We start from the raw sequence: 22,992 nt of genomic DNA, 5'->3' as shown, positions 1-22,992 counted from the left end.
GCATCTGAGCTTTTGGGTAAGTCACAAATTAAAGGGAAAGGGATGTTTTCAACTTTTCATTGTATATTTCTCTGTCGATGTAAAAGTACATCGATTGAATTTACAATCAATCAGTTTGAAAAGTGTGATTATTGACATAAATATTTACATCAATTTTATCGATGCTGTGAATAATTCAATTATCGATGTACAAGATTGATAGATTGACAAGTACGTAAGCCGGAATTTTTTCTCTCAACACCCCCACCCACCCACCAACAAAAAAAAAAAAGAAAAACAAATAAAAGAAAAAGGAAAAAAATAAAAATAAAAATAAAAACACTTGTCGATTGTATATATTAGCGTTATATGGACTTCTTGCGAGCAAAGCGCTGCAGAGACTTTGGGAGCTCAGCTTCCTCGCTTATTCTCTGTTTCTTTGATGGTTGCTGTTCTACCTTCATTGCCTGTTCCAAGAAGGGCCTCTTGGCTCTTGCAATACCCTCCTGCTTCTTCTTCTCCCTTTTACTTGGTTTATTTCTGCCCTTCGTTTTCTTCTTCATGGGAAGGCTCTTAACAGCAGCAATGGTAGCTTCCATCTCGGCTTCTCTTTCCTGCGATGTTGGCTTTTCTTTCTTCCTCGATGGTCTCACAGTACCTATCTTTGAGGGGTCCAGCATGATTGTTTCAGGTGGAAGCTTATCAAGAAGAGAGTGCACCTCCTCTCCACGCTGTTTAGGTGTTTCATATGGATTTGCCACCCAAGAATCAAAGTTTGGCTCCCCAGATCCTGGGACAAGAATAGAAGATACACCCATGGAGTGCCCAAGACCCAAAATATCCTCATGAGGTCGGAACAACACATCCCCAACCTGATAACCTTTCACCATTGAGTGGTTCATGTAATGTCCATAATCCTGAGCTCCAGAGTTATCTTTCCATATCTGAACAAAGGAACCATTTCCAATAGCAAGCAGTCCTTTCTGACTAAAATTCATGGTCTTTGCATGGCCGGGATAGGTGTGAAGAACCTCAAATTTCCTCAAATCCCACAGCTTGATCTTCCTCTCCATGCCTGCCGTAGCCATAAGATTACCTCCAGGGTGGAATGCAATTGCTGAGATGGGACCATGATGACAGAGCATCTTGACAAGGGGAGCAGAACTGGTGGGCTTCCACATGGTTACCTTGCCACCAGAATGACCCAGAACCGTCACTGCATTGAAGGGATTAACCTGCATTACATGGCAACGACCAAGACCAGTCCTATAATTGCCCACCATCTGCCCTGTAGTAACATCCTGATAATGTAGCTGCCCAAATTTGTTTATAGATGCCAAAAGGAAATGGTTTTTCAGAAATTGGAGCTTTACTGCTGCACCATGTTCCTGAAAGACATTTGGAATGTTAGGTCCTAATCATACATTTGCAGCAACCATTGAGACATTGAGGGAAAAAATAATCCTTCGAGAACTACCATGTCTCGTTTACATATGTCAGATCAACCCCAAAATCCTAGGAAAGATAAAACAGATTCAGCCAATCCTCACAACCCACGAAACAGTGATTAACCATTACTAGCATAAAATGAGAAATAGTACTACGATTGATTAAGTTTTTGATGACCCACTTTCTTTTCAAAGGATGACTAAGGTATACGGGTATGCCATGTACACTATATGTGCCAGGAAGATCAACTACATTTACCACATGGATGCAACACAACAAAGAAAAGAAAAGAAAAGATCTGCTTGTCTGACAACTAACCCATTTAACTAGATTTTTTTTGGTACATAACCCATTTAACTATATTATGGAGAGATTTTGGGACACAAGACTAAATGAACCTCTACAGTGCCCAAAAGGACTCAACGCAATTTATTTGGCGGCAGAATGCTAACCTTAAGACAGTGCAATTCTATACCATTTCTGTCGTATATATATGGATACCTGTCAAAGAAAAGAGTACCAGTTAAAACATATAGATAGTGATAGCCATTGCCCTGATTTACAAAGTGATAAACAATGCCATCAATAATGAAGGTAATGGAATATGCTCTACTGTTTGCTTAGAAAATGAAGTTAGTATATGTAACAGATTAAATTGGAACAACTTTCCCACTCTCTAGCTGTAAAACAAGCCAATCACATATTCACCAAAAGCTAAACTTCGTCTCATCTAAATTCGTAACCAGTAGAAAATATGTAATCATTACTAACCAACTTGGATAAAAATGAGATCTTCAGAGAATAAAAAAAGGTATCACGGAACCAAGAGGAAAAGTGAGATTAGTTAACCTGTATGACCTTTCCTGCTAGAGAGTTAAAAAGGGTTTTCCAAATTGTTCTACCACGAAATATCCCTAGTGGTGTTGCACTGAGGCAAGTATCAAAATGGATAAAGGAAAAAAAGGAATGTTTTAACATTTGTAGATACTAACAAATGTTTTGTAATGGTTCAGGACCCTTTTTAACATCCCAAAAGATGCATGCTCAAGAAACAGCAACAATGTACCTTCTGTGAAATATATACATATAACAACAAAGTCAAAATGTGCATTCTTTCATGACTGACTTCTATGAAGATTATGCAAAGCACTAAGATGGTTACAGGAAACTTCCAACTACTTGTAAGAATTTATATTATCTGAATCAAGACATCAGCTACCTAATGTTGGTGCATCTTCCCAAGATGCAGATTGCAGAGGACACTGTAACTGTCCATGTCCAATCCATGGATTGTTTGATGTTTTGTGGCTTTAGGAGCTATAATACATTTTTTTTAGTTGATTGGCTCTCTGTTTACTGTTTTTTGTAGTTTGGCGTGATTGAAATCAATGGAAGATTCTAGAAGTGAGCACAAGTCGAGGGAGGGGTAAGCATATCTCTGGGAAGAATGGGAGAGGTACCTGGTACCCAAATCACCATAGTTAAGCTTGACGGAACAAATACCTTGAATGGGCCCAATCTGCTCATATGGCCATTGGTTGTACTGGTACAACAAAAAAGCCAGAAACTTCAGATTCTTCACAAAAAAAATTACTTGACGCTAGCCACTTCCAACCCATTACAAGGTTCAAAATATCAATACCTTTTTTTTTACTTTTTTTTATTTGTATTTTTCAAAACTGTTTCAAGGGGCCGGTTTAGGGCTCCTCCACCCCCTAAACCAGTCAGACCCCCGATACACCCACTGTAAGGGCGTATTGGAGAGGTCCCGGAACGATACGTATTGGCTAATACGTAGGGGTGTCAACGGTATTCGAAAATCCTATTTCGAATTTGATATTCAACATAATCGAATCGAATTCGGATAATTCGAGTATCCTATTCTTACCGAATAGTTAATCAGAATCGAATTCGGATATGACCTGATTCGATTCGATAAATATCCGAATCCAACCGATTATTTAATTCTTATATATAATATATAAAATATTTTATATAATTTATATATAAAAATTAAGTTATATAAATAATTTATATATTTATATATTTTATATCAATAAAATATTTATTTTATATATTTATTAATTATCTAAAATAATTAATTAATCGAATTCAAATCGAATCGAATATTCGAATATTTAATCGGATTCGAATTCGGATATTAATTTTCAATATCCGTCGGATATTGAATCAAATTCGGATATCGGATTTTCTAATCAGATTCGAATTCAGATATTGCCTGATCCGATTCGAATTCGATCCGTTTACACCCCTACCGATACGGGCCGATACGTATTGATACTTTGAACCTTGACCCATTAGTCTAGTGACTAGCGTCTACAAGATAATTGCTAAGGTCCTTCCGTTGAGGATAAAAGCAATACTCCCCTTTCTCATTAGACAGTTTTGAGGAGCATTTGCTCAAGGAAGACAAATAATTGATCAAATCCTGGTAGCTAATGAATGTGAGAGGAAATAAAGAGATCTAGAAAGGAAGGATTTGTGTGCAAATTGGACTTGGAAAAGGCCTACAACATGGTGGACTGGAAATTTCTGTTAGAAATATTGCAACAATGGGGGTTTAGGGAGGGATGGGGCAATTGGATGTTTGGTTGTCTATGGTCTTGTCATTTCTCTATCCTTTGTTAATGGTGTGGTGAAAGACATTTCCCAGCTTGTAGAGGGTTTAGGCAAGGTGATCCCCTCTCACCTTTCCTTTTTACTTTAGTGTGGATGTCTTTAGTAGACTCCTCTCCAAGGCAGATAGGGAATATGATTCCAAGGGTTGGAGAGTGGTAGAGGCAATGTTCCAATTAATCATCTCCAATTTGCAAACAATATCATAATATTCTGTGATGGGGGAGACGTTAAGAATTGACGAGATTGAAAGATCTGATTAAGAAGTTTGAAAAAGTATCAAATCTGAAAATCAACATAGACAAGAGTTGCATAACAGGGATTAATATGGAGGAGAATGTCCAAGATTTGGTAGTGAATTGCTTAGAATATCATATCACCATGTGACCTTTTACCTATCTAGGGCTACCTCTAGATGCAAACCCTAAGGAAAGCAATTTTTGGAACCTAGCTATAGAAAGATGTAAAAAGAGATTGGCCGCTTGGAAGAGAAGTTTATCTCTTTGGGAGGTAGGATTACTCTGATAAGATCAACTTTGGCTAACATACCCAACTACTTCCTCACCATTTTTAAGATTCCACCAAGGGAAGAAAAGAAATTGGAAAAATTAGGGGGGATTTCCTTTCGGAGCCAAGAGAGACTAGGGAAGACCACATAATAAGCTGGGAGATGATCGCTTCCATATGATAAACCCTAGAACCATCCCAATTATGAATCGGGACAATCAAGTCTAACTACTTGAGATCTATAATTACCTAAAATAATAACTTAAAATTTTTGATAATATAACCTTAATAAAGATGACAGTAAAACAGTAAACTGTTTATATTGCTGATAAAACAAATGTTTTTAACCAAAATTATCTTATATACTACCTATGGAATTTCCTCTTTTGGACATGAAACCTAACAAATATTACAAGAAAACTAGGAAGCCTTTATAGATTTGTAACTATATAATCAATTTGGGTCTGAATCAGTTAGGAACAGCAAGAACCAGCCCCAACCCAACTATTAATTGGGACAAAACCATAGAACCAGAATCCATATAACCGGTTCATTCAGCTCAATTCTATCAGGCAGACCTGACCCATTAACAGCTCTAGGAATCACCCAGAGCATAGTTTGACAGGTTTAAACAAGCTTCAGTTTGATTTGGCTTTATGCAAACACAATCAAATCATACCCTCTTTATGAAGAGGAGAGGTTCCTTATTTATGTAGACGACATCAATTTTACAAGGAATGATTCGACTAAGATTGATGGATTGAAGAAGTTTCTTCATTAGGAATTGAAATTAAGAATCTTGGGAAGCTCCGATATTTTTTGGGGATTAAGATGGCTAGGCCTAGACATGGAATTTTTATTTTTCAATGTAAGTATGTTATATACCTACTAAAGGAGACTGGTAAGTTGGGTATTAAGCCAACTAATAAACCTATTGGTCAAAACCATAGGATTATTGATCAAAGTAAAAAAAAAAAAAATGGTTCTAAAGGGAGTTGCTTAAGGATGCTTGGAATTATCAGAGATTAGTTGGTTGACTGCTTCATTTGTGCATGAACAAACCTGATATTTCATATGCAGGTGTGGTGAACCAATATATGCATGCACGTGGTTACTATTGACAAGATTCTTGCTTATCTGAAATGCAACTTGATCATGGCAACATGACAGTGGAAACCTATACAGATGCAAACTGGGCAGGTTCCTTCACTGATAGTCAATCTACATCTAACTTTTGTAATTTTATTGGGAGAAATTTGGTATCTTGGAAGAGTAAGAAAGACTGTAGTTGTTCATTCTATTGCAAAGGCTGAGTATAGATCCTTGGCTTAAGGTGTGTTTGAGCTTTTACAGATTCAGTCCTTACTTGGAGAGCTTGGGATTGAGTGAGCAGCCTTTGATGTTGTATTGTGACAATCAGGTTGCCATGCATATTGCACATAATCCATTTCAACATGGTAGGACCAAGCACATTAAGGTTGATCAACATTTCATTAAAATAAGGGTATCTTTTAGTGAAGTTTGTTTGTCATATGTTAGATGTAGTATGCAGTTGGCTGACATCTTTACTAGAGGAATTGCTAAAAACAAGCTGGGACACGCTGATAAAAAAAAAAAAAAAGAAAAAGAAAAGCCAAAATGTGACTTAAGCAAGTTGAGAATGATATATATATATATATATATATATGATGTCTTTTATATTCTTTAGTATCGCTGAATTGTTCTCTTTTTGTATTATTGGAGTAGCCAGGGGTATATTGATCTTTGTACATACTTTTATTAGATTGATATAAATATTATGTAAGGCAATTGCTGCATATCTTTTAGCACCCATTTTCTTCTATTCTTCTCTTCTATTGTCATGCTTTTCTTATCTCAATATTTTTTTTTTGATAAATAACAGAAACTTTTATCAAGAAGAGAAAGAGAATAAGATACAAGAGGAGGGAGGGGCAAAATCTCTTAACCCTCCCTAAAAGTACACTTAAAATTACAACATTGCCCAGAAAAGGTCGACTCTTCCAACCCCTTGTTTGGCCAGTGAGTCTGCCAAAGAATTGGCACTCCTCTTGGTCCACTGAAACTTGATTTCCATGTTTTACAAGAACTGTTTAACTTTCTTTTTCTCATTTGAGTATTTCCACAAACTGAACTCTTCCTTTTGTAGCCAACTAATAACCAGCTTAGAATCACCTTCCACCATCAGTTTTCTGATATTGCTCTCCTGAGCTCTTTTTACCCCTTCCAAGACAGCCAATATTTCAGCTCTTAGAGAATCCCCCATCCAATACAACCAGAATACATGGCAATAATCCGACCTTCTTCATCCCTGAAAACTCCTATACATGAAGGGCCTGGATTTCTTTCATTGCTACCATTAAAGTTCAATTTAGTGAACCTCATAGCTGTAGGAGACCAAACTGGGTTAGGGGCAGTTTTTAATGGAGCTGACCATGCCACTCCCTTCCAATTCCTAATAATATCTCCTGCTGAGTAGTCTTCAAAGGGTTTCATAGTCTTAACACAATGACATCCTTGTTTCTTTCTTTTTCATGGAAGGTACTTCGATTCCTTTCCTCCCAAACTGTCCAACAGATAGCTGCTCTTACGCATCTCCACAGAATTTTACCTTTCCTCTCCAACCCCCTATCTGAAGTAGAAATGAACAAACTTTGCACATTTGGAGGGGAGATCCACCTGCAACCAAAAAGAGAAAAAAACCAACACTTGACCTCTGAAACAAAGGGGCAAGAAATCAATAAGTGATACCAGCTCTCACCATTCTCCTTACACAGGATGCACCAGTGTGGGGATAAACACCAATTAGGCCTTTTTCTTTGAAGTAAATCGCAAGTGTTACACTTTTCTAAGAAGGCTTCCCAACAAAAAACACCAATTCTGGAAGGGATCGGCCTACCCCAAACTTCAAAGACTGGGAAAGGGTGTCCAAAGACAGGTGGGGTATGAGTCAACTCTTTGAAAAAGGAAGAGCAAGAGAAAACACCCGTAGGAGAAGGGACCCAAATCCTAACTATCCCTCCTAGAGAGATCAATAAACCACCTCTTCCAGGATTTTGAGCAGATAAAAAATAGTGTTCAATTCAGAATCTCTAAGAGCCCTTCTAAAACCCAGGTTCCAATCAACAGCAGAATTAGAAAGTGTCAGAAAAGCGGATGCTGGCTCATTTTAAACCTCGAGACGGAATACAAGGAGGGGAATAGCTCTTTCAAAGGTGTGTTTCCCACCCAAACATGTTCCCAAAATTTCATAAGGTTACCAGAACAAAGGCCATACATGATGAAGGAAAGGAATGAAGAAAGAATGGCATGAATAGATTTCCAAGGAGAAGCTCTTGTAGCCCTGGATGATACCTCCGTATCCCAACCATCCGCCGCTTGCCCATGAACACTTAAAATTATTTGAGCCCACAGTTTATCCCTTTCCATTATCAATCTCCAAAGCCATTTCCCCAGTAAAGCTTCATTCTTTTTTTGTAAATTACCCAATCCAAGCCTACCATCACTTTTGGCTTTGGTAACTATATCCCACCTAACTCTTTGATCCCTTTCCCCTCCCCTGATTCCCATAGAAAATCCCTCATTAACTTTTCCAAAGCCCCATATACTCCCTCAGGAATTTTAAACACAGACAAAGAGTAAACAGGTAGATTAGCCAAAGTTGACTTAATCAAAGTTATCCCACCACCTAGAGAGAGGTAGTTTTTCTCCCAAGAGGTTAACCTCTTTGTGAATCTATCAATCACTAGGTTCCAAAAACTCATTTACTCGGGTTATCCCTAGTGGAAGCCCCAAATAGCTCAATGGCCACTGAGCAATCACACAGTCCAAAATTTGGGCCCTTTCCTCCACTTTTGTATCACTCAAATTGATGCCAATCACACACTTATATCAAAATTAACTTTGAGGTTAGTCATTTGTTCAAACACAATTGATTACTAGCTTTAAATTAATAACCCACCTGACCTCATCCCCGCACAAAAAAGAATTGTATCATCCACAAATTGTAAATGGATTATTGGGACTCTATTCCTCCCTATTCTCCAAACTTTCACCAAGATCCTAGCGCAAGGGCCATTTTTCTCCCGAGGCACAAGGCGAGGCACGCGCCGCGCCTTTTTTAGGCAAGGTGCATAAGTTAAAAAAAAAAGCTAAAAATTCAAAAAAAATATATAAATTATAAAACATAATATTAATAAAAATATAAACTTAAGCATTAAAAAACCTATTATCTAAAATTAAAATGCATAAACATAATATGTAAAGCATATTCAAATGAGAATTTAAAAATGAAATCAAACATATAAAACATTTTCAAGCATACAAAACCCACAATCTCTTTTTTTATCAACTGCATCAAGTAGCTAATGTGACATTAAATTCCTAATTCTACGAGCCGCCTTTGTGCCACGCCCCTCGAGACAAGCCCAAACAAGTCCATGTTAGGGTCTTAAATTCTTAGTTTTCACACAAAAAATAATGATTTTATAGTCTTAATTGCTTTTAAGAAGATATTTTATTAGGATGAATGAATGGACAACATTACCAAATAGGGGGTTCTCGAAGCTCCAACCAGCCGCCAGACTCAAAAAATGGAAAAAGCGGCAAATTTTCAAAAGGCGCATTCTGGGCTAAGGCACAAGGTGCACCAGGCATCTGCCTTTTGAAAGGGTTGTGCCTAGAACCTGGGCTAGGCGCCTACTCTAAAATGCGCCTTGCCTGTGTGCCTAGGCCAAGACTTCAGCAATCAAGGTAAATAGGAAAGGAGAAAGGGGATCTCCTTGCTTGATACATCTAGTAGCCAGGAAGTGGTCTACCACCTTACCATTCACCAAAGTGGAATAATGGTGATTTGAAGTGGTCCACAAAAGCCCCTTCAATCTCACTCTGATGAGTTAAGGTTATACCATCAACCACAAGCTTAGAGATGAAATTCTTCTTCCTCCTACCATTAGCTATAGCATGAAAAATTTTTGTATTCTTGTCTCATTCCTTCACCCACTTATGTCTAGACTTTTGCCTCCAGCTGATTTCTTCTTTGAATAAGATATCCTCCAAGTTTTTCCCCGGCTCCCACCTTAACTATTTATCCCTTCCCTAAAAGAACCCAACTCTTCCTTTGCATCTAATTCCTCAATCTAGTTAATCATCTGATGTTTTCTTTCTTCTAACCTCCCAAAACGAAGAATATTCTATTCCTTGATTTTAATTTTCAACTCTTTTAACTTCCAATGGAACTTCATACCTTCCCAATTGACCCTTGGGTTACTTCCTAACCACTTCTTAAAGTCTGAGCGGTACAGCCACATATTCTCAAATTTGAAAGGGGTAGGTCCTCTATTTCCAGACTCAAACTTACTTATCAATATTGGCCAATGATTAGAGGTGACTCTAGGTAATGTCCTTGACACCAAATCTCCCCAATGTTCTTCCCAATCAGTAGTTAAAAGAAATCTATCTAATTTTGAACAACTTGGTTCAACTTGGAGATTAGACTAGGTGAAACTACAATGTAACAGATTCAGTTCCTTGTGCACAAAAGTATTGATAAACTCATTGAATTCTCATACTTGTGGTATTTCTCTACTGCACATTATTACACTCAGTGAATCTAATTACATGTCCCCTCCTAGACACCAAGGACCTTCCCACAGCCCTCTAATATCTCCGAGTTCTTCCCACCACTCATTCCACTGCTTGTGGCCATTAGGGCCATAAACATTAGTTAAGACCCATTCAAACACATCAGCCACCCGTTTGAATTTGACAAAAACTGAAAATCATCCAACTAATTCTTCGACTCCCTCCACAACCTCATCCTTCCACAATGTTACTATCCCTCCTAAGGATCCCCAAGAGGGGTTCATTGCCCATCCATAGTTGTCAAGGTGTCGCCTAGGCGACTAGGCGCTCGCCCAAACGTCTTGACTTTTAGCAACTAGGCATCCACCTAGGCAACAAAAATGACAAGGCGGTGCCTTTTATAATATCATTTGTATTGTTGTATGTTATTAATGTATGTGTTAATACATTTTATTATATGCTATACATCGATTATACTTTGTTTTAATGTTTTACTATTGAAATTTAAAAGATCAAAGGGTTTTGAGAAAAGAAAAAGAAAGAAAGAAAGAATAGAATAATAAAGTTCATTTTTCTATTCTCTCTCTAATTAAATAAAACATAAACTACATCCTTGTTTTTTTTTCTTACTTTCCATCTTGAATATTTATCATATGAAGTTAATAACCTTCTTTATCGGCTAATTAATATGAATTTGCTCTATTAAATACTTATTATAGTAGTATTATTTTTTAACATAATGAAATTAATATATGTAAAAGATTTTTATCGTTTAGATGTGATGATTTGCCAAATTTTTAGAGGAAATTTAATGTTCTTAATAAAGAGAATTGCTATTTTTTCAATTAACATACATGCTGAATGGTACATAAAACTAGGAAACTAGCCAAAAGTCAGTGTTTTATATCATAAAATTTTTATCGCCTAGGCGACTAGGCAGGTCCTAAGAAAAGAAAACCCAGATATACTACTAATTTAGGAGTCTAATCTCAGGACCTTTGACAATAGGTGGGCGCCTAGGCGACTAGGCACCCGAGTGTCACCCAGAATCGCCTGGACGCCTTGAAAACTATGTGCCCAGCTAAGACCATTTGCTCTCCACACACTTCTATCCCACCCAGTGTCAAAGGTCATGATCTTAGACCCCTAAGTTAGTAGTATATTTGGGTTTTCTTTTCTTAGGACCTCCTTTATTAAATCTCTCTTTTTTACATTTCTCAAGCCTCTCACTATCTTCATCTCTCCAACTTAACATGCCCCCTACCCCCTGATCCTTCTACTACTATCTTCCTCCTTTCCTTCCCCTACCCTTTCTTTCACTGAATTCTTTGTCCCCCTCTAGATCCAACTTCAACCTCTCGGCTTCACTTAACTTTCTTTTTCTCATCTTCCATTCCACTTTTTTATTCTTCAAGTACGCTTTTAACTCATTTGGTTTATTTATTTATTTATTTTACAGCCTAACTTTACTACAAATTCAGCCAATGATTCTTCTTTTCCTTCTTTTTCAAACTTCTCTTTTTCCTCTTCTCTAGGCTCTTCACTCATCTTTCCAGACTCCACCCCATCTCCAGCTACTTTATTCCCACTTTCCTTCCTCCCATTTTCTTCTCCTTCTCTAATTCAGCTCTTGTCACCTCATTGATCTCTTCAAATATGAGGTTCCACACTCTCTCCCCTCCCTCCTCTCCCCCCTGTGTCTCAGCTACACCACCTTCTCTATCGACTTCCAGCCCATGGGCAAGTGACAGGGAAGCAGTTCTGGAATCTGGGAGACAAACATCAGGAATAGAGAAAGGATTAGTACCAAAACCCAAAATCACAAAAGTACCTGGATCTGAGTTTGAGAGAGGCTCAACTGGGTGGGTTTCACAATTCATCTCCAGAATAGAGTTTTGCAAGTAGCTTCCTAAAATCAATTTACACTCAAAATTACTTCCATTGCTCTGTTGTTTATCCCCACCTGTAGTGTCCTTCTGTGAAGTTTGGTGGTCAACCGCTAACTTCTCACAGGTACCCTGCCCATTGCTCAAATTCTGACTTGATAATCCTCTACCCAATGTTCAGTTTTCCCCCTTATCATCCAAGATGCACTTGGCATCATTTAACATTCCACACTCAGCAGAAGATCTTAGAACTGAGATAACATCTTCCTGTTCCTCAGAGAATAGAAAGGATGCACTAAACGTTTCTTCCTCCTCCTCTGTAACCTCCCCCAAGCTATCGCTCTGTCTCCGACCCTGGTTCAAAGTGGTCATCTGAGGAATTACAGTTTACCCATCCATTGTCCTCTCCAAAATCTCCTCTCTCCTAACCATAGAACATCTTGGATTTGGGCGATCTTCTCCCATTGGACACATTCTACCCTGGTCCCTTCTTTGGATTTAGCGACTAGAAGTCTAGAACCCACTGGAAAATTTGCTTCAAAGATTTTTGTTTACCTAGGTTTTTTCGATCTCCACACCATTGCAGTTCTTATGGAGAAGATGATAGATTGCCACTATTGTTTCCCATCATACCCAATGAGGCCCAACTTCTTCATCTAATATTTTTTTCCTTGTTCTTGTTTTCTATCATTGATTTGTAAAATCCTAGTGTTAGAACACTAGTGGTAGAGGGTACCAAAAATTCGAATTACAATAGGGGCTTCACCAAGGCACAACATTTGGCCCTTGTTTGGTTGTGCTACTCGTAGAAGAATTGACTAAGCATATGCAGGATCAGATCTCTTAGGAATTCAGGCCATGGGTGAGGCTGGCTCACTCCCTAGGTGCTTCTTTGAACTCTTCTCATTCAATTGGGTGCCCAGGAGTGCTAATATGTTGGCAGATTCTATGGCTAGAGGTGGGATTGGAGAGAAGTTTCAGAATGGGGGTGCCCAGGGTCAGGCTGTAATTTGTAAAAGCTGTATGTTGTCTCTTCTGTTTTCTGTTTCAAATGGGGATGCCCACACTGCCCATCTTTTTGGGCAGTATGGTGGCTTCTTTCAATGAAGTATTTTCTGTTTCATCAAAAATTGAAAAAAAAAATGCTGATGCTATAGAATACATCTAGAAGACCGGTATATACCAGTATGCTAGGCATGTGCATAAATGTATCTATATCTGGATATCATAGACGAAAGGTATCAACCGTAGTTACTATAAGCATTATATAACTCTTTTGGGCAAACTACTATTGATGGTGAATCTCTGTATTGTTTTCCATATTGCATGATTTTATGTCAGATCAACCACTGTGTTCCCACAGCTCTTTCCAAATTGGAAGGGGTTCAGGAGCTGTACACTTTTACCTATATTACCAAGGTATTTACTCAACTTTACAGGAAGAGATCAAACCTGAAATTCTTTTATTAGGGCCATATTTTTCATGTCCATGATTGCCAGATGACCTTTCCATCCGGCAACAGCCATGTAACGGCCACTCAAAGTATAATCCAGTGTGTATGGACCAAGTTCTGCACATCATAAACCCCAAAAAAAAGTGATGTATATAAATTCAAATTTTTAATACAATTTTAAATGGGAGAAAATAACTAAATAGATTTAGAATATCAAAAACCTTATTAAATAATAACAACTTCATAGTTAAAAATAAATTATTCTCCTTGTATACAAAAGAAACAGAAAACTCAAAGGCTGTGTTTGGATTGGGCAGAAATGGAAAATGTGGAAAGGAAAAAACATTGCTAAGTTTAGTATTTTCCACATTCCTCCTTTGGCTTTGAGTGGAATGGAAACTGAAGTTAGCAGATTTCAATGTTATTTTCCTCCACTTTAGCAGATTCTGGAATGCATGGTGAAGATGTTAATAACTCCATATTACCTCCCTGCAATTCCACTTCAACCCAATCCACAATTCAAATACAGCCTCAAAGTATATGAGACCTCCAATATTCAGGGAAGGAAAAAAACACAGATGACTACGATAATGAATAGAACACTATTTTTTTGGTATTGAATCACACGCCTTGTGCAGGGGCCGTAATTCAATTTTTCACAGGCACACAGCACTTTTCAGCAACAATCTAAAAACTCTTCTCCAAAGAGGGTGGGAGTCAATAGCGGGGCTCGAAACCACATCTCTTCTGAGAAATAAAGGAGACGTGAAAGACTTTATTCAGAATTAGGAAATACTATCTTGGACTGGATATTGGTGCTACCAGAATTTGATAATTTTCAGAGGGAATCATTTGGATCAGATTTTGGTCTACTTGGGAGTTGTCAGGGGGCTCATCATGATTTTTTTTCCTTTGACATTGCTTTTGTGTATTCTCATTACAACACAGATAAAAAAATAACAAAATAGTAAAGAAGAAGCACTTGAAAGTCAAGAATCAGGGTAGGTTAAAAACTTTGAACACAAAGGATTAAAAAGATCAATAAAATTCAGACTCAGGTGTAAGTCATTAAGGAATTGTGCATAATCTACACTAACAGAACTTACCCTGCTTTTCTATTCAATAGGGGTACAACCTGGGTGAGCTCAGGTTGGAAATTTTTTGAAATTTGAATGAACCCAACCCAACCCAAGCATTATACAGTGTATATTCTCTGAATCCGATACCTGACTTGCACCCCTCCTATTCAAACATTTTACATGGTATCGATCATGGTTCACAAAATCTCAAGGTCCAGCTAATGGAGAAGTTGGTTAACAGTGGCTAATACTTCCACCAGGAAGGACAGACATGGGGTTGAATGGATGCCACCAGGGGAGGAGTTTATCAATCTGAACTTTGATGGAAGTAGCCGATAAAATCCAGGACCTTCAGGCATAGGAGAAGTGCTCAGAAACAAAGACAATAATGTGATATCTTTGTACTCAAGTCCTGTGGGTGTGGGAGACTCTTTAAGGGCCGAATTACTGGCTGCTGTACAAGGAATCCAGTTTACAAATCAGCTAGGCATAGAGCATTTGATTATTGAAGGGGATTCCCAGGTGATAGTGGGTTGGCTGAAGGATCCAAACACTGTGATTTGGGGTTTTAGAGATCTTCTCAAAAAGGTTAAATAGTTAACAAGGAATATGACAATCAGAGTTCAGTGGGTAGGCAGATCAACAAACTCATTGGCTGATTCACTTGCAAAACAAGTGGTTTCCCGGGATACTTTATTTTGGGGTTCAGTGTAATTTCTTTTGTACTTATAATTCTGTAATTAGCTTTAAAGGAAGGGTCGCATCTCGTGCCTTTCCACGGGTTGCATGTAATTATTATTTGCTGGTTTAATAAAATTTCACTCATTTATCAAAAAAAAAAAAAAAACTCCAAGGTCCAGCCTTGAATCATTAAGATTTTCGATGTTATAAAACAAGCATTTGAAGAGGTCATACGAAGACTTGACTGGTGATTCAGGTTTATGGTGAAGGTTTAGATTGTGGATTTCTCTTTGTTTGTGCGGTTGGGCCTGGTGGATGTGTTCAGTCTTTCCTTTGATTAGGTTTCTTCATGTTTTTGGTGGGTATTGATGGGTTTGAGATGTGGAGTATTGGACGCAGTTTTGTGAGGGTGAAGGGTTTTGCTATCTTCTCTCAAGTGACTTCTTGTCACCTTTCTTGTAACTTCTTTTTCCTTTTAATAATATTTGTATTTTATTATCAAAAAAATCACTCACCACACATAGCATAAGCTGTGAAAAGTGAAAACTCATATAAACTCCAATCATTCATCCCTTCAACATTTTTGCACTTTACGAGTAGTTGTAGACACTATGGGGGTGGCCAATCCTACTAGAACTAGGGAAAACAAAAATTACAGAATTACTATTATCACAAGAAAATAAATCCTAAACCACTTGACTAATGACCTCTTTCTAGATAAATCAAACCTTTACACTAGACTCACAGATAGCACATAAAATGGCCAAAATACCTCTACTATCTAAAAAAATAATACATAGAATATCAAATTCCATATGAGACCACATAGTTTCCACATTAAGAGTACTCTCACCCATAGTTGTCAAGGCGACGCCCATGCAACAAGGTGCTCTTAGAGGCTGGCCTCACCTAATCACCAAGCAATTTTGTATATTGTATTATAAAATACTTTTATTCTTAATTTTTTGAGATTATATTTATAAAATACACATTATTAAAATTGATAAAAAAATAAACATAATTAAACTAAAATATTCATTTTGTGTGCTTATATGCTAGTGTCTTTTTATTATTTTCTTATTTGCTAGGGCTTAATCAACACAGGCATTGCTAACTGCAGTATTGAACCCTCAAAGACTTCAAAACCTGAACCAATATGTAAGGAAGAACTTAAAATTTTTTCTAATCAACACATTCTTCTTCCACCTTTTCTTTTCTTCCTTTCCTTTAATAAAAATGGGAGTTCAGCCCCTATTTTTTTGAATTTACTATTCTTTCTTTTTTTTTTTTTTGAAGCAGAATAAGTTGATTTTCTATACTTAAAAATGAAGTTAATAGTTCTCTTATAAAAATTACGGATAATTATTAAGGAAATATGGCTATGGAACCTAGGGAACTAACCCAGGATATATGTCTTAACTTAAAAAAAAAAAAAAAAAAAAATCCATTGCCTAGGCATGTGACAAGGTAACAAGGCTACCCCTGTCACCTAGCCTCAACTTGGCACCATGAAAACTATGCTCTCACCCAGTCAGATATCTATTCCACTAACATCAAAAATAGAGGCAATGAAAGGAAAATATATGAACAAATGTAACAAATTACTTAATGGTCAAGTCATCCTTCATATACAGGAAGCATATATGCTGCACACATAAAGGTAAATGTTGACATCAACCTGGTAAGACTAGATCAAATGCCTTCCTTGAGCTCAAAATATCTACTTCTCAGACAATTGCTTCCTGTTTGATCCTCCATGTCTTCTCTATGCCTTCAGCCTCCAAATAGCCTTCCTCACTTGGCATAAGCCACTGAACATATTCACAATTAGTTAACTCCAAGATAATTCATATAGTAGAAACATATCAAGGTTGAAATAGAAGAATGAAAGAGACATTCTAGTTCTAGCAAAAATAATGAAATTGAGCCAAGGTAAATACTATGGCATTGTATTTTGGCAGCCAGTAAAATTTCCTCTTTCTTGAAAGCTAAACTGCAGTGATCTTAATTGGTAATATAGATTTTTCGTGCTCAACCAAATCACCTAGTGAGTTCAACCAAAACCTCAACCTGCTTGTGCTTTTCTTCAAATATCCTAGCATTTCTCTCACACACCAGTCCCCATAAGACTGCTTTGCAAAACAGATTTTGCGTTAGTGCTGAACCATTCATCACCTCTGCTAATCTGCTTTAAACCAATCTGCCACTTCAAGAAGTGCCACCCAATCTTTCCAACTAGAAAAAAGAAATGCTGCCACACCCATGAAGCATAGGAGCAATGTAAAAGGAAATGGTAGGTATTTTCCCCATTCTTCAGGGCAAAGGGCACGAATATGAGGGGAAAGAGATTACAGAAAAACTTGGGATATGTTACTGAAGTGATATGTTGCAGTCAGCCAAAAGTGTAATGTTTCCATTACAAAAACAAAATAGTAAAATTACTTGTTTTGATTGCATTTGTCATGGTTGCTGCACTCCACTATACACCAACCAATTTGCTTCTATTAAATGAATATTACCACCCTATGGAAATACCACATATCTCCTATTAAAGACTATATCATAGCAGTAGAATGATCACTATGTTATCTAATCAACAGAAACCTGTCATAGTGGTTCTAAAAAGTTCAGGTGCATAAATAGGAAAGGGATACATAGGCAAAAAAAAAACGTGGGAACCATTTTACCCTCAAGCTTTTAGGAATAAAAAACAAGAAAAGCATATACAACTAGCACCTTTTCAGTCTTGGCAGCAGCTTTTGCAGATTTCCCATATAACTTTTCTCTAACAGCAAGTTGACCTTTCAGCTTCTTATCTTGTAAAACCTACAAACATGTAGAGATTCCAATGTATTAATGATACCAAATATGGTAACCATGAAACAGAAAACACCATGGGTATCATCAGAAATAGGATACCTCCAAACTGACACTGTGGCGCCACCAAGTCGGTTGGGGTGGCTTGTCTCAGCTACCGGGGTGAGACCCTAGGCACATACAGTGTAGGATTAATTGAATCTTTGAACTGGACCAGATTTCCAGTATTGCCCTGGACCTTGGAGATTGATGGGCAAAACTGGAAAGTTACACCCGACCCCTAAACTCAATTATGATACTGCAGTAGGTGTCGGATTGGACTGTCTTTGATGTACCAATCAGTGAGATCCTTAGCGGGGGTCAAAACCTGGGTGTATTGGGACAATTTGAGAATTCATCTGAGTGGGTGATCATAATGACAGGATCAGCCCCTTTGTCGGACAAAGGTAATGATCGGGGATGCACTCTCACTGATGAAAACCAAGACTACCGACAGCCGATTTCAATCGTTGAGATTTGTTTTGCAAAATATATTTTATATGAGATATAAAAGTATATAAATTATGGTTTCGAAATGATTTGCAAAAAGTTTTAATTCCCATGATCCATATAAGCAGAGAGTGCAATACTGTTCCTTGCAACCGAGGGAGAGGTCCTCTCTTGTCGGGCAGTGTATGATCATTATGGACTGAGAGGTTAACTGTAAAACCATTGAGGATAATACCTGATGGGCTAATCTTGCATCTGCCCACAGTCCCTGTGTGTTACAAGGTGGTTTGGCCCAAGGACCTCTTAAGGTAAGTGTTGGGCCCATAGAGCCCATTTGATGGGTTTTCAGGGGGTGCACTGTCCATAACAGTGTATTCGGCCAGGCCTTGTAACAAAGGCTGGGCTGAACCCATGTGGCTGATGTGTAGATCAATATTTGGGTCTCACACCATACAAGGAAGCCCAACTAGGCAGCAGTTTGGAAGGCTAAATAATACATAACCTTAAATGGGCTTTAAGCCCATTTCGAACTGGGCTAATTTGATTAACCACTTAAGGGGCGAATTCTGAGATGGATCAGCTGATAGGATTGGGCCCACACCCTATCCACTTAGAGATTCCAAGATTTAAATAAGATTTAGATCTGGAAACCTCCTAATTAGATTAGGAGATGGCTGATCTAATCTGTAGATAAGATAAGGGTTATCCCTTATCACTTAAAGGGACTTCTAATCCAAATATGATTTGGGTTAGCAACTCCTAATGGGATTAGGAGTTGATCCCTTTAAGTCTATAAAAGGAAGAGGGGGGCGGCAACCTTTATACATGACATGCAATCCACAGATCTTTGTCTTCAGAGCTGAGATTAATAGAAGAGAGAATTCTGCACCCTGCAAATACTCTCTTGCCGCCTCCTTCCTGCAGCCGCCACCTACAATAGTTCGATCACCACTTCTTGGGAGTTGTATTCACAAGCCGTCTAGGTGATTCTTGAGAAGGGTCAAGTTCTTTTGGAAGAACACTGTTGATTCTGCTCCACCCTGCACTGTGCCATCTTCAGTGGGAGTAGATTTTGGATCTTTCCTTGGGTATGAACACCTCCATTGGGAGATACTGCTTCTTTGTATCAAGTATTATCCTTCCCTACTCCTTTTGGTTCAGATCTGATTCAGTTTATGGTTCAAGAATGATCATTGAAAATATGATTTTCTAAATAGGGAATTCGATTCCCAGTTGAAGGGAGAGAAAAATTTTTGAAATTCGCCCCCTTATTCCGCAATCTTTGGGCGTCCATGTGATGGATTTCCTATCCCTTCACGCGGATCATAGAAAAGTTCTTCAAAACACTCAATAGTCCATGTATGTGAGACTTTTAAGGTGTTTATTTGTCTCTTAGCAGTGTTACTTCAAATAGCTAGTGTGATGTTAAACATCTGGAATTCCTAACCCTAGGAAATCCTTGAGGCAAAGCCCAAATAAGTCCATGTGGGGTTTTGGGCAGCACCTCCAACCTAAAATTTTAGCCAGTATATACAAAGGCATCATTTTGTTGCATTCAGATGTTCAAGTTGGATGATGTTCCCCTGAGCCCTCAACCTCTGGATTTCAATTTTGAACCCAACAAAAGGTCTTAGAACCACCATCTAACCAGAAATAATTTTTACAGAAAACTATGAAGGGAAATATCTTACCTCTTCAACTAGAGGCATATTTTTGTCAGAAGTCCCATTTTCTTGTTCCACCCCCATCTTGATTCTTCACCGTTTTAAAATGCAAACACTGCAGTATATTCAGATAATAGAACATCAGATATCGATCAAAAATAATAATAATAATAACAATAGAACATCAGATATCCATATTGCCATGTATGTTTTGCAATGCATTGAGCTGGTAACCTACATGGACTACATAGGCGCTGAGTGACCGGCGAGGTCCACTGCTCTGGATCACCTCGGTGTTTATTTTGGGGGGAAAAGCTATGTTAAGTGGGAAAAAAAAAAAAAGAAGCAGAACAACCTAACTGACTTTCTAATGTTCTGCATTCACTATTGGCTCTTGCGTAACACAGTTGCAAACTAAAATTATTGAATAAACAAAATCAAAGATTCAAAGTTAAAAGGGATACGTGACAAAAATTAAATAGTATGCAAATTAGTGTAATAAATCACAAATTTTTCCTCTAAAAACAAATCGTTTCTTTGAGGGATTTTTTCAAACAACAGATGGGTGCAAGTCCGATATAGTCAAGCCTTCACATAAACTGTATTCATATAAAAAATAATGAAAGTTACACAATCTAAAATATTTAAATGGAACAATCACTTCAAAAAAAGATACAAATAAAAAGAAGTTGCAGAAGCATAAGGTAATCCTACACAAGGAAACATAAACGAATTAAGAAGGACAATAATTACCTGAGTCCAAGAGATAGGTTGTCGCAGAGCTATACTGCAAGAAGGGGCCAAAGAACGAACCAACAAAAACGACGAGGGAACTCTCCTTTTTGTCTTTCTTATCTAGTGTTCTAGTGAGAAGGACTCAAGATTGATTTCTGGTCTAATATTGCACTATTCAAATTGCACTATTCGAGCTCAGCCGAGCCGAATATTGCACTATTCAAATTGCCCTGTGGGAGATTCGATGTATTACCAAAAATACCGAAAGGAGAATCATCCAGGAAAAAAAAAAAAAAACCATTTATTTTTAAATTTGACCATTTGTTGAGAAATCAATATAATAAGGTGATGTCACATTTGAAATAGGGTTGTTAATGGATTGAGTCTGGATCAGCGGGACAAAATCACAAACCCAAAACCAGTTGCAAATCATTGTGTGAGATCTGCAATGGGCCAAGTCTTGACAAGTTCCTCTAATCAGACATTTTCTATTATAACAAATAGTACCTGTTTTTTGGTGGACGAAATACACAAATATATTTGCAAGATTACAGTGATGCCCCTCTCTTCAACCTTATCCCGTTTAAACCAAAATTTTGAAAATAGGCTCATCCATTCACCCGAATTGAATTGCTGGTGGGTTGCAAGATATTTTTTTGGTAAGTGGGTTGTGAGAAATAAAATACAAGTATTTTTGTTATATAAACAAATTAATAGGATATAAGTCGAAAGCACACAAATCGAAGCACACAAATGGAAGGCAAGCAAACTTAAAAAAAAACTAACCTTATTCATACAAAGCTTGTAACCCAAAGTTTTTAAAACCGGATCCGACAGGGAACCATTCTGGGGACTGATTTCCAGGGTGAATGGTCTAATATTCTTATTTGAATGGACGACCCATTATGATTTAAAAAAAAAAAAACTGCAAAAAAGCATTGTCTGGGTCAATGATTCAACCGCCTAGATCAGTGGTTTGTTGACAAAATTAATGGTTTTTTGGCCGAAAAGTGCTTTTGGGGTGAAACAGAACCAGTTATCTCACCAATTTCTGATTTTTCTGGTCCGACTGTTTATAATCCGGTCCGTTTTTAAAAACCATGTTGTAATTGTAACCTATGTCTTCTAAAGACTTGGACAACAAAACAAGAACACCCTCAAACTCACAAAAAATACATAAAACCATAACTAACCAACAAGTGAGTTGACCTATTGAAACTTCTAGGGATAAAAAGAAAAGAGACTTCCAAGATTCCACAAGCAATCTTATGTGAAATCTTAATGTCCTCTAACAAGAACCCAACTTTTTTTTGGAGGAACACAATTTCCTTTTTGCAAACAATCAACCAATTACGATAACTTTGGACAAAGTGTCTTTTTTAAGATTTCTTAACCGAGGTTTTTAAAACCAATTCGAACAATGAATCAATTAGGGGTCTGGTTCCTAGGTCAAATGGTCTAACAATTCGAACGGATGACCTTTTCTAACAAAAAAATAAAAAATAAAAGTTGGCCTAATCGTTTAATGGTTTGAACGATTCAACCGCCCGAGTCAACAGTTTTCTGACCAAATCAACGATTTTTTATGAAATAACGGTTTTGAAGTAAAATGAAACCAATCACCAAACTAATTCTCGGTTTTTTCAGTCTGACCATCCGGTCCAGTCTGGTTTTGAAAACCATGTCTTAAACCTTCTAGAATCGCCAAAACTTTTGCATGCAAAATGCCCTTTTTGAAAGTATCATTTTGCTTTTGGATGATCATATATTAAACATGAAGGTGAGGGCCAATATTGATAAAATACAAATTAAGCCATAGTTGGTATTCATAAGGATTCAGTATATATGTAAATTGTTAAAAATACTACTTGTGCCATTCTACATCTGTCATTAAGATCCTTTAGGCTATGTTTGGTTTGAAGGAAAAGGTAGGGATAGAAAGGGAAAGGCAGGGAACCTATGCAAGGTTTGTAAAGGTTCCCTACCTTTCCTTACTTTTTCCTTCAAACCAAAC

General features: G+C 37.5%; 1 pseudogene across 1 annotated transcript; it reads right to left on the bottom strand.

Moving 5' to 3' along the window:
• Positions 1–135: 135 nt before the first annotated feature.
• LOC148871019 (uncharacterized) lies at positions 136–21,481 on the bottom strand (annotated as a pseudogene). Its single transcript, XR_016107270.1, has 10 exons — positions 20,997–21,481; positions 20,271–20,358; positions 18,010–18,099; positions 16,952–17,084; positions 13,512–13,630; positions 12,268–12,413; positions 11,763–12,225; positions 2,889–2,971; positions 1,881–1,929; positions 136–1,367 (listed from the first exon to the last, which is right to left on the bottom strand). The product of XR_016107270.1 is annotated as an uncharacterized LOC148871019 (transcript).
• Positions 21,482–22,992: the final 1,511 nt, after the last annotated feature.

The sequence above is a fragment of the Nelumbo lutea genome, chromosome 2, assembly GCF_056320005.1.
Source record: "Nelumbo lutea isolate HS-2025 chromosome 2, American lotus-T2T, whole genome shotgun sequence".
NCBI classification, from domain to species: domain Eukaryota; kingdom Viridiplantae; phylum Streptophyta; class Magnoliopsida; order Proteales; family Nelumbonaceae; genus Nelumbo; species Nelumbo lutea.
This window is presented reverse-complemented; position numbering and strand designations above follow the sequence as displayed.